Here is a 10,448-nt window from a genome sequence, read left to right on the forward strand (position 1 = left end):
TAATAACTGACGATGGAGGAACCAGAGAATCTTTCTGATCCTTAAGAGACTCAGAACATGAATCGGTTCACATTTAAGGCAGAACTTAATTATCAGTTATGTTCCCTATGAAAGAAATGTATTCCAGTACAGAGGACTGGTGGAAGCCCTGTGCCTTACATAAGCCACTATTGGAGGGGAGCAGGGTTTTGTGCCACCTCAAAAAAAAAAAAAAAAAAAAAAAAGAGGTATAGAGAGAAAAATTGTGGACTAGGGTAGGGAAGAAAGGAAAGAATATATGGCGAAGAGGATCCAGTGGCACAAATCTCCTACACAGTGGTTCTGGATGGGCAGCAACCACTATTCTAATCCATAAACTGGAAAGACTGCACAACACCACCACAACCTCTTTTTAGATTAGGGGTGGGCAAACTCCATCCTGCCAGCCACCCGTCCACATGGAATTCAAATTTCAATCAAATTCTGATTACTCCGAGTAGGGAATTTCGATTCAAATGCAGAAAAAGCTCATTTTGCTCCAAATGTGTCCCTAGCCCCCTTTTGCACAAGGACAGACACCTTGGCCCAATTAAGTCAATGGAAAACTCCTACTGGTTTCAAAGGAGCCAGGATTGCACCCAAGAGATTTATTTGCCCCTTTTTCTTCCTTCACAGAACTGTAATTCATGATAATTATACTGTGCATCATTCAATTTAAATGTGTTTAAAACAGACAAAGTGGAGTGGGAGAAAGGAATATTTAAACTGTTATGAGAACTGAGAGAAACATTCTTAGTGAAACCCAAAACCAGGCCCAACTTACTTGGTTTCAACTTTCATGAAGGAGCTGACTTGGACTAGGGTTTAGTAAATTGGAGTGGAAAATCATGCATAACTGGGAGCGCTCTCATGGTTTGGACTGAAAAAATCAAGCAGAAGCTGATGGCCCAAGCTGACTTCCCAGGTTCATTTGAACCCAAAACTCTCAGCAAATTTATGTTTGTGGACCAACGTGACCCTATATATTTGTATGTATGTTTCCCACAAATCCCTGTGAACTGAAGCCAAAGATTTTCTCAAAGATCTTGTTTCATAGCAAGATGTTGCCATCAGTGTTGTTTGACTAGGCAATGCTCTTTCTCTGCAATCTACTCTTGCATCTGTACTGCAGGTTAAATAAGGATATAACTACCAGAGCAACTGTATAGTGTAAAATGAATAGCAATGAGCAACCTTCCCCATGGATTAGCTTCCCTTTAAAATAGATAATTAAAGCCCAGCCTCATATTTTCTGTCTATGAATGTTTCTTTTAGTCATTTTCCCTACTTTATCTCCTTTTCACAAACTGCCTCCCATATTGATCTTCTGGGGTACATTTACACTGCATTTGGGAGGTGTAATTCCCAGCTCAGGTAGATGGATATACCCTAACTTTGATCAAGCTAGCACACTAAAAATACCACCAGTGTGGTCACAGCAGCATAGGTGGCAGGCTGGGCTAGTCACAAAGGATATATTCTGACAGCTAGTCAGAGCTGTGATTGCCACACTGTTTTTTTTAACCTGATACCTAGAACAAAACTCATTCATCTATGTCTACCCAAGCTGGGAATTACATCTCCCAGATGCAATACAGGTGTACTCTTCGTGTGAAGGTATGGTCTATAAACCCCAGTATGGTTGTGCAACTTCACACAAGGTGACAAAGACAATTCACCCAGGCAAAACATTTAACAAAAAATTCTACCCCCAACTCTTGCTCATTAGCTAAGTACCTGTAGCCATTGGTGATGAAGATGCAAAAGGGAAGTCTAAACCTATAGTGGATTGGGCATTGAAGGGACATGCATTTCTGCAAGAACAGCCTTGCCTTCTTTAGGGCCAAATAAGTGGGCTTTGAGCATAGGATTTATGGGAGGTTTGCCAACATAGGCCTCCCCTGAAGTTCCTGTATGTGACTTATATGAGTTGGCTTAGACCTATTGTTCTGCCCACTGGTTGGTCAACTGCCCCAACCATGTAGCCTAGCCCTTCCTCCACATTTCCACAGAAAGACAACATGCAGCTCCGCATTTCTCTCCTCTATATGGGGATGGCAGAGTATCCATAGCTGGCCTCTCCAGGGGCTGCCCCCTGTATGCTGAATCCATAACATTTCCACTGCATTCCACAGAGGGACAGATGAGGGTCTCAGCATTTGGCCCTAAAATAATGGTGTCCTTTTGTTAAGCTGTAGCAGATTTGGGAGCCTCATAGGTCAGTTTCTTACTCTGAGAAGAAATTGGTGATGCAGATTTAGACATTTTCATAATGTAACTTGTTTATTTACAACATGTATGGAAGTCCTATTCCCTAAGCAGAAGTGGGGATAAAACACTTAATCAGTTTCCTATTCTAACTCCAGTCCCTGAACTTGAAAGCTAGGGAACCCTTTGTCATAGAGTAGAATTGGCCTGTTAAGAAGGAATAAATCAGTGCATGCATCAGCTGTCCCAATTGGGCTCATAAGAGGGTACCTGTGCCCTGTGAATCAGAGCTCTCATGTCTACACTGCAGTGTAAGCCATGCTTGAGCCCAGGCTCAAGCCAACCCTCCCTCCCCGCTTGCGCCTATACTGCAATTGTGCTAACCTGGGGTCCCAGGACCCTGCTAGGGTCCTAGCTTGAGTCAAACCAAGACCCAGGGTCTGTCTCTATTGCTTTTCAGTGTAGACACAGTCCTGCTTGACTTGGGTCCCAGGGGTCAGCTAGAAGTATCCCACAGGATTGATAATCTATATTGCAAATATTAAAGCAAATTCTAAAATTTATCATTAGCAAATGTTAAGGATTGTACAGTAGTTTTATTTTCAAGTGTTTACTTATGCCCTCCAATATGGGAACCCTGGTTTGTAGCAATCTCTGATCATAGATTTTTTTTAAATGTTCAAATGGATGATTTCTCTCCATGCCCTTATTCATGCTCATTTTATGTGATCCAATTCCCCCACACCCTACTGATAATTGAAATTAAACAAGATTGATTTGATTTCAGGATTTAATTTGCAACAATTAGAGCCAATTCAATTTCTTCTCTTTTGGTTTTGAAAAATAATCTAATTTAATACACCTTCCCTTATGTAGGGCACAAATGGCTCCAAGTGCTTCATGAAATCTAATAAAAATTGAGCTGTTTTGAAGGAAAAGTCAATCTTATAAATGTGTCAGCCTGCTAGCCTTAACCCTCTAAATGCTTCACATTCTGAATTGCATTCTCCTGAGAATCTGAAATGGTAGAGAAAGATTTTCATTCATAAAAGAGTTAAGCCATTAAATGAAGGCTATTTAAAAATTACCCGCTCTGATAGTGCCCATGATATAAAGTAGACATTGAGGATTGGTCATGATGGTAGCTTAATTATAAGGTATCAAATCAGTATGATGATATTTCTCAGGAAACCAGTTCAAGGACTTCTTAACAGAGTGATGCAAAGGCTCTGGTTTGTTTTAAATAAGCAGAAATGTATAATAAGAATAACCTCTAGCCAACTAATGAATGAAGAACTGCGACAGCAAAAAATGTCTACTGGTAGAAATTGCTCCAAAAGCTTGTATTAAAATGTTACTGTCCTCTTAAGGTGGGATGGGGGGTTGTGAGGGAATATCAGCTTTAAATCTTGAATTATTTTTCACACTATTTAAAAGAATCTTGGAAACATGGTACAATGCCAACTGCCTTCAGAAAAGACAACTAATATAAAACTAGGCCATGATTTCCACCTACTGCCTGATAAAATAGTAAAAGTTGTATTGGTAAAAGTGAAAATAGGTAGGGAGGAGATATCCCAAGAAATATTGTGTGCCAACTGCCCTGTAGCAGCATGTCCTTCTCATTCCCAAACTTTTCAGACACTTAGCTATCATCTAAATGAGTACGTTTCACTAACACTGAAGAGATGACTCAAATCTGACTTTAGTACTGCCCAATGCAGACAAGACTTTTGAGGCTGGAGATTTATTTAAGTACAGTCTGCTCCAGGCTAGCTGTACGGAGAGACATTTTAAATGATATATTTATTCAATAGTCAACCTCTCAGAGTGAAATGGCGACAACAAGATGCAGCAAGGCAAGAAAAGGAGACAGAATTGTCAGGCAAGGGGATAGAGCTAGAGAAGATACAAGCACAGTTAGCATTTTGTGCCCATAGATAGTATGGTTGGAGTAGCATGTCAGGAGGTGCAGCAGTACTAGTTAAGAGAATGAGCCAGATATAATAGGAAATGGATAATTTAAAAAAAGGAGGTGACTTTCTTTGTTCTCCATCTCATTACTACTTCCCCCATCTTGCCTTCTGTTGGTCCGATCTATTCTCTTTCCCCCCTTCCCTCTATTCCCTAGCTTTTTACCATTAACTGTACCCTGCCCACACCTTCTCCCTTCATTCTCTGTCTACTTTACTTCAATCCCTTATTCCTATCCCATGTCTCTCTGTCTAGGCTCACATCTACAAACGTCTGTTTTGTTCCCTCCTATCTCTTAAGATTCTTGCCCACTCATGATGCTCTGCATATTTGAAAAATCAAGCCACTGATTTAGGTGCCTAAACTTGAATTTAGGACTCTGACTTTGTGCACTCAGGTTTGAAAATGTTGGCTTAAATTCATGTCATTTGACATTTTTATATTGCATCAGTGTTTTAAATACACAGAAACTAATACTAACTTCAGAAATATGGCTAATAAGAAGTAAGAAAAATGGAATGACTTACTACCTTATTAGCTTAAGTGAGCTATTTGAGACAAAATTCAATGTAATTTATTAATAAAAATAAAAGCAAGTGTTTCTAAAATTGACAAACTCCCCTTTTATTATATTTGCAGGAAAGATCATACAGTACCATGGACAGTAACCCATGAGCATCTAAATCAGTTAGTCTTAACCATTGTGGGCTGCATATGCAACTCTATGTATTATGTGGGCACATATATATATATTATACATACACACACCCACAACCACCTGTATGGCCCTGAGGACGTCACATGGCCCACAGCTGTGTGCTGATTGGGCTGCAAGTGTCTCATGGGCCATGGGTTGAGAACTACTTATCTAAAGCATCTGAAATATATTTATTCATGACAAAAATTCAGATGTGAAGATTAGGTTGCCACATTTCCCCAACAGGAACTTCTGATGGAGGATCAGAAATGACTCAGGACCTATGGAGCATTTCACCTCTAGAATGGTACCACTCTTAGAGTTTAAAATGCTCTAAGATATTTTGTTTAAACTACAAATTTAGCCTTGGTTCAGATTCACTTTCTTTTCACAAAGCAGCAATGCCTGATTAGAATTATTTTTTCATATGCTAACTCTTGACATTATTTTGCTCTACCTAGGTATCTTCAAGGCTTTATGAAGCTCCTACTCACTGGTGTAGTATTTCAAGTTCAAATCACTTTTACCGGGAAAAGTCACAGAGGGCAGCTGAAAAAGAATTCTCCAGTATCAGTAATAGTCCTCTTTAAATTGCTGACAAAACCAGTCTTGTCTATAGGTTTGCAATGAGTTCCTCCATGTTAAAAAATAGCTTCTTCAAACCCAAACTTTTCAAGAACTTGGTCTCTTACTTGCTATGACACAAAGTTTGAGAACATATTTTTAGACATTTGGTGTAGATTCACATGAGATTTATTTAAAGGTCCATGGAACATGAAAGACCTGAATAAGAGAAGCTGTGCTGTTGCTCTCAATTTCAACATGCAATTCAAGCAAACCACCGCATCTCCAGCCACTGTTATGTGGGCTGTTTGCTGAGGATGTTCAATCACATGCCAAAAGGTTATTAGCTAAGATTTTCATTGATGGCTTCTAACTAGCTTGCAAATAAAAGAGCTTAAAATTGGCTAATGAAGATTTGATGCAACCACTAAAGATGCTACTTGAGTTTTCATGCCTCAGCTGATACCCCAGCTTTGCAACAGCAAAGGAGACAGTCAAGGTCCTTCCAGCACCATCCGTAAGGAACCCTTGCAACGAATGTAAATATTTCTTAGAAATTAAAGCAACTCCTGAATCAATCAACATAAGGAATGCAACCATAAAGCTCCCACTGATCATTCATTTAAACTCATTACTGTAAGCTGTGTATTAACTTTTTTTTTTAACTCTTTAGAGATGTGTAGGGTGACCAGATGTCCCATTTTTAAAGGGACAGTCCCATATTTAAGCCTTCCTGCAGGTGTCCCAACTTTTCCTTAAAAAAGGGCAAATTGTCCCATATTTTTTCTTCCTCCTCCCCATCAGTACTGGCAGGTCCTGCTGCTGGCCAGATCCCTGCATGCCAGCCACCTACGAGTGCAGGCGTCTAATGGTCGACAAGTTGGTGAGTGTGCAAGCTAATGGCAGGGCTGGCCACTCCCCCTGCTGCATGCTGGCTCTCAGCTGGTGCTAGCTGTGTGCTGCAGTGGCTGGTGAGTGTGGGCAGACACCAAAAGGTGGCTGGTTATGTGTCACCTCTGCTGCCCATGCAGCACCCCTTAACCTGCTCCTCCTCTTGCTATCCTCTCCTTGCTTTGCCCCTTCACACTTCCCAGCCCCGTTACTACTCCATATCCCCCCCGACGGGGCGTGTCCTGCTCCCAGCACTATGCGGAGAACCAGCCCCTGGTCAGAGTGCTCAGCTCATCAGCAGCCTGGCTGACAGGCTCCTTCCTTTTCCCACTGCCTCTGGCTGGACTAGCACCCTGGAAAAGCACAAGACCCTCTGGCCCAAGGCGCTAGCCAGGAGGAGCTGAGCCCTGCATGTGCCAAATCCTACGCACAACGCTGGCATTGGGAAAGCCTCTCCACCCCTCAGCTAAGTTCTGGAGTGGGAGGGGAAAGCAATTTCCAGCCTGTTCATTACACAGCAGCCCCCTGGACAGAGGCTGAGCACCCTCTTCACCCGCCCCCCCTTCACCTGTGCCCTGGGACCTGCCTCCAGAGAGCATAGGGCTGGCTCCATCCCCAGGCATCCTTGCCTGCTGAGCCACCTCTCTGGCCAGGTTTGCTGAAGCCCCTGCAGTCAGGTTCCCTGGGCCCTGGTGCAAAATGCATCCCTAGGGCTTAACCCCTTCCTGCCCACGCTGTAGCCAGGGGACAGGAAGAGGCTAGGTTATGTCCATGGCCAGCAGCAGCCTGGAGGTGTTAGCTGCTTTTCAGCACTGGGCAGGCAGGAGGAAAAAGCTGCTTCCAGCCCCAGGAGAGTGGGTGGGAGGGGCAGGGGGAAGAGATGAGCTCTGCAAAGACATGGGCTAAGTCATCCCTTCCCACCCCCCTCCTTTCCTGGGGCTGGAAGTAGCTCCTGTCCCTTCCCTCCCACAGTGCTGAAAGGTTGCTACTGGACACATTCTGGTGTGAATCCTGGCAGAAAACTGGGGGCATGTTACCCTGGTGCCTCCTCTGGTGTTGCCTTAGGAAGACATGGCATCAGGTACCAGGAGCCCAGCCAGGTATGGAGGGCAGAGCATGCTGGGCAGGGAGGGTTGGATCAGTTGGTCAACCACCTTGTGTAAGAGAGGCGTACGGGGGAAAGAGAGAGAGTGTGTTACCTCTCCCCAGGGGTGTGTGTGTGTGTGTGTGTGTGTGTGTGTGTGTGTGTGTCAACTCTCCCTGTGTCAATCCTAAAGCCTTAAAAGATAAGAATGTAAATAAAAAGAATCCAACTAGGCAGTATTTCTTTTTTAATGGGGGCTCAGTCAAATTGATGTTAATTTGAATGTTTGTACTGCATAGTTCTGATTGCCACTGAACTTGCTTGAATACAAGTAATTTTATCAGATATCTCATATTCAACATAGGGAAATATAGGCACCCTAGAGATGAGTGATTCTTATGCTTACATAACAGCACCAACTTCCACATAAAACTTGAAATCCCTACCAAATTTTAAATCTGAAAACTATTTTTACCTACAAAAAAAGTTGAAATTGTGCCATTATTTCATCATCTTTTTTTAAAAAAAGAAAAAAACAACCTCACATTCCAAAACATACAAACCCTACGAACTGTCCCATACTGCCATTGACTGAGTATCAATGCACACTTCCGGGGGTGGGGGGGAGGCGCTAACAAAACACCAAGCCAGATCATTATTAGGGGCCTAAAGAGCCCATATACAGGCCTTAGACACTTCTGTGACTCCCAGGTGAAGCATCTTTGCCCTTCTTGATTTAATGTTCATCTCATGACCATTGTAGCCTGTGTTCTGTTTCACAATGTAATGCATATTTGGGTCCAGCAACATGAAAGACTATGGTCAAACATCAAGCCATGCTATATATGTGACATGTGACCATCACAAGGACCATACGTAACTTCATATATATAGGGGGGTATTAAGAGCCTCTCCATGTGGAGAAGTGACAGACAAGGGACAGAGAGGAAGACCCAGCAGGGAGCAAGACTGTTTACTTAACTTGCTGTATTCTATCCTATGATCATTTATTTGGATTCTCTTGTGGTTTTCAATAAAATGGTTAAAATCCACCTGGTCTCTCTCAAACTTAACTGAATTGTTCTAGGGGGAAGAGCAATTTGTAACATCAAGAACTGATATTGCACACTAGTGACTAGTCTGGAAAGAGGAAATCCTATAACAACCAACCATGATTCTCCTTTAGTTCAAGTGTCAGAGGCCTGCAGCAGAATGTATGATAGTATATCTTCAATACTGCATGGTACAGCTCACCGGGTGGTGATAGCTATGTCTGATGAAGTATATATCCACAGACCATTATTCCAAATCTAGTAGATCTAGAATAGTTTTGTCATTCCCTTGAATTAGTTCTGCAATTTTTTTTCAACTAAAACTGTAAACACTGTCTTTGCAGTAAATGGGCCATATTTAAGGCTGGACTCTGATGTTACATCAGGGAGAACAGGAATAATTCAACTGAAAACAATGGAGTGATATCGATGTAGAAACAGTGTAAAACCAAAATCAGACCTAGTTGGATTGAACAACTCTAGCAGGGAAAACAAATCATGAGATATGAGAATTTGCAATGAGATTTGATCATGATTTAAAAAAAATCTCTTCAAGCCCAACTGAAAATTTAGTTCTCACAATGCCATTTCTCCCACATTGTCATCTGAAACCAACTCAACTTTCAATATTAATTATCTAGTCTTCCTGGTTAAATATACCCAATAAAAACACTATATTGAAAAAAATGAGATTAAATTACTTGAAACTCCTACAACAGGGGTCGGCAACCTTTCAGAAGCGGTGTGCCGAGTCTTCATTTATTCAATCTAACTTAAGGTTTCACGTGCCAGTAATACATTTTAACGTTTTAGAAGGTCTCTTTCTATACGTCTATAATAGACAACTAAACTATTGTTGTATGTAAAGTGAATAAGGTTTTTAAAATTTTTAAGCTTCATTAAAATTAAATTAAAATGCAGAGCCCCCCCCAGACTGGTGGCCAGGACCCGGCCAGCATGAGTGCCACTGAAAATCAGCTCGTGTGCCACCTTCAGCACCTGTGCCATAGGTTGCCTACCCCTGTCCTACAACTAACTTATTACAAGAGGATCAGAATTCATATTTAAAAAAGCACTTCAGATGTTTATGACTATATCTTACTGGACCCTTATAATTTTGCTAAAATCTTATACTATAATTTTGTCATTAATCCAATAGGCATAAAATCACCTCAATTATTTCTGAGAGCAAACCCCTGCAAATCTTTTCACAGTCCATGTAATGCTGTTTTCTATCTGGGCCCTGTATGAAAACAATAACCAGAGGTGGTTAATATTCCCCTACTAAGTTACAATTAAGACTAACTGCGCGCGCGCACACACACACACACACACACACCCACCCACCCACCCTCAGGAGACCATAGTGGGAATCAAGATTAAGCAACGTTTCTATATAATATATAGAAAATAAAGCCCCTTATTCTCCCTACATCTCCCTCTGAACAATACACTTTGTGCTAGCAGCAGCCTGCAATTCTAGGGAAGTACAGAAAGAGATGAGCTTGTGCTTCTAAGCAGGGAGTGCGTGGGTGATGAATTCATCACGTTTAACAGCAGCAGCAGCGCTATTTTTAGTCTAAAATGGGCCAGACAGTCCCTGAAGTGCAAGAAGAAAATAAGAGTGACTGCTGAGGTGTTATCACAGCATATATATAGCTGCTATTAATGGCTTGGATAAGAGAGAATCTGCAGTTAACACCCTCCCTCCCCCGCCCCCCAAAAAAGGGAAAGGTATTTGGAGGAGATCAATTTTCAGCAGACTTTTTATCATTTATTTACAGGAGCTATTCTCTCCCTCTGATAGGATGACCAGATGTCCTGATTTTATAGGGACAGTCCTTATATTTAGGGCTTTGTCTAATGTAGGCAACTATTACCCCCGTCCCGATTTTGCAACAGTTGCTATCTGGTCACTCTACCCTCTGAGTCCTGAGTCCAATTCACACAAGTCATAGCA

The sequence above is a fragment of the Gopherus evgoodei genome, chromosome 2 (assembly GCF_007399415.2).
Source record: "Gopherus evgoodei ecotype Sinaloan lineage chromosome 2, rGopEvg1_v1.p, whole genome shotgun sequence".
Lineage (NCBI taxonomy): Eukaryota > Metazoa > Chordata > Testudines > Testudinidae > Gopherus > Gopherus evgoodei.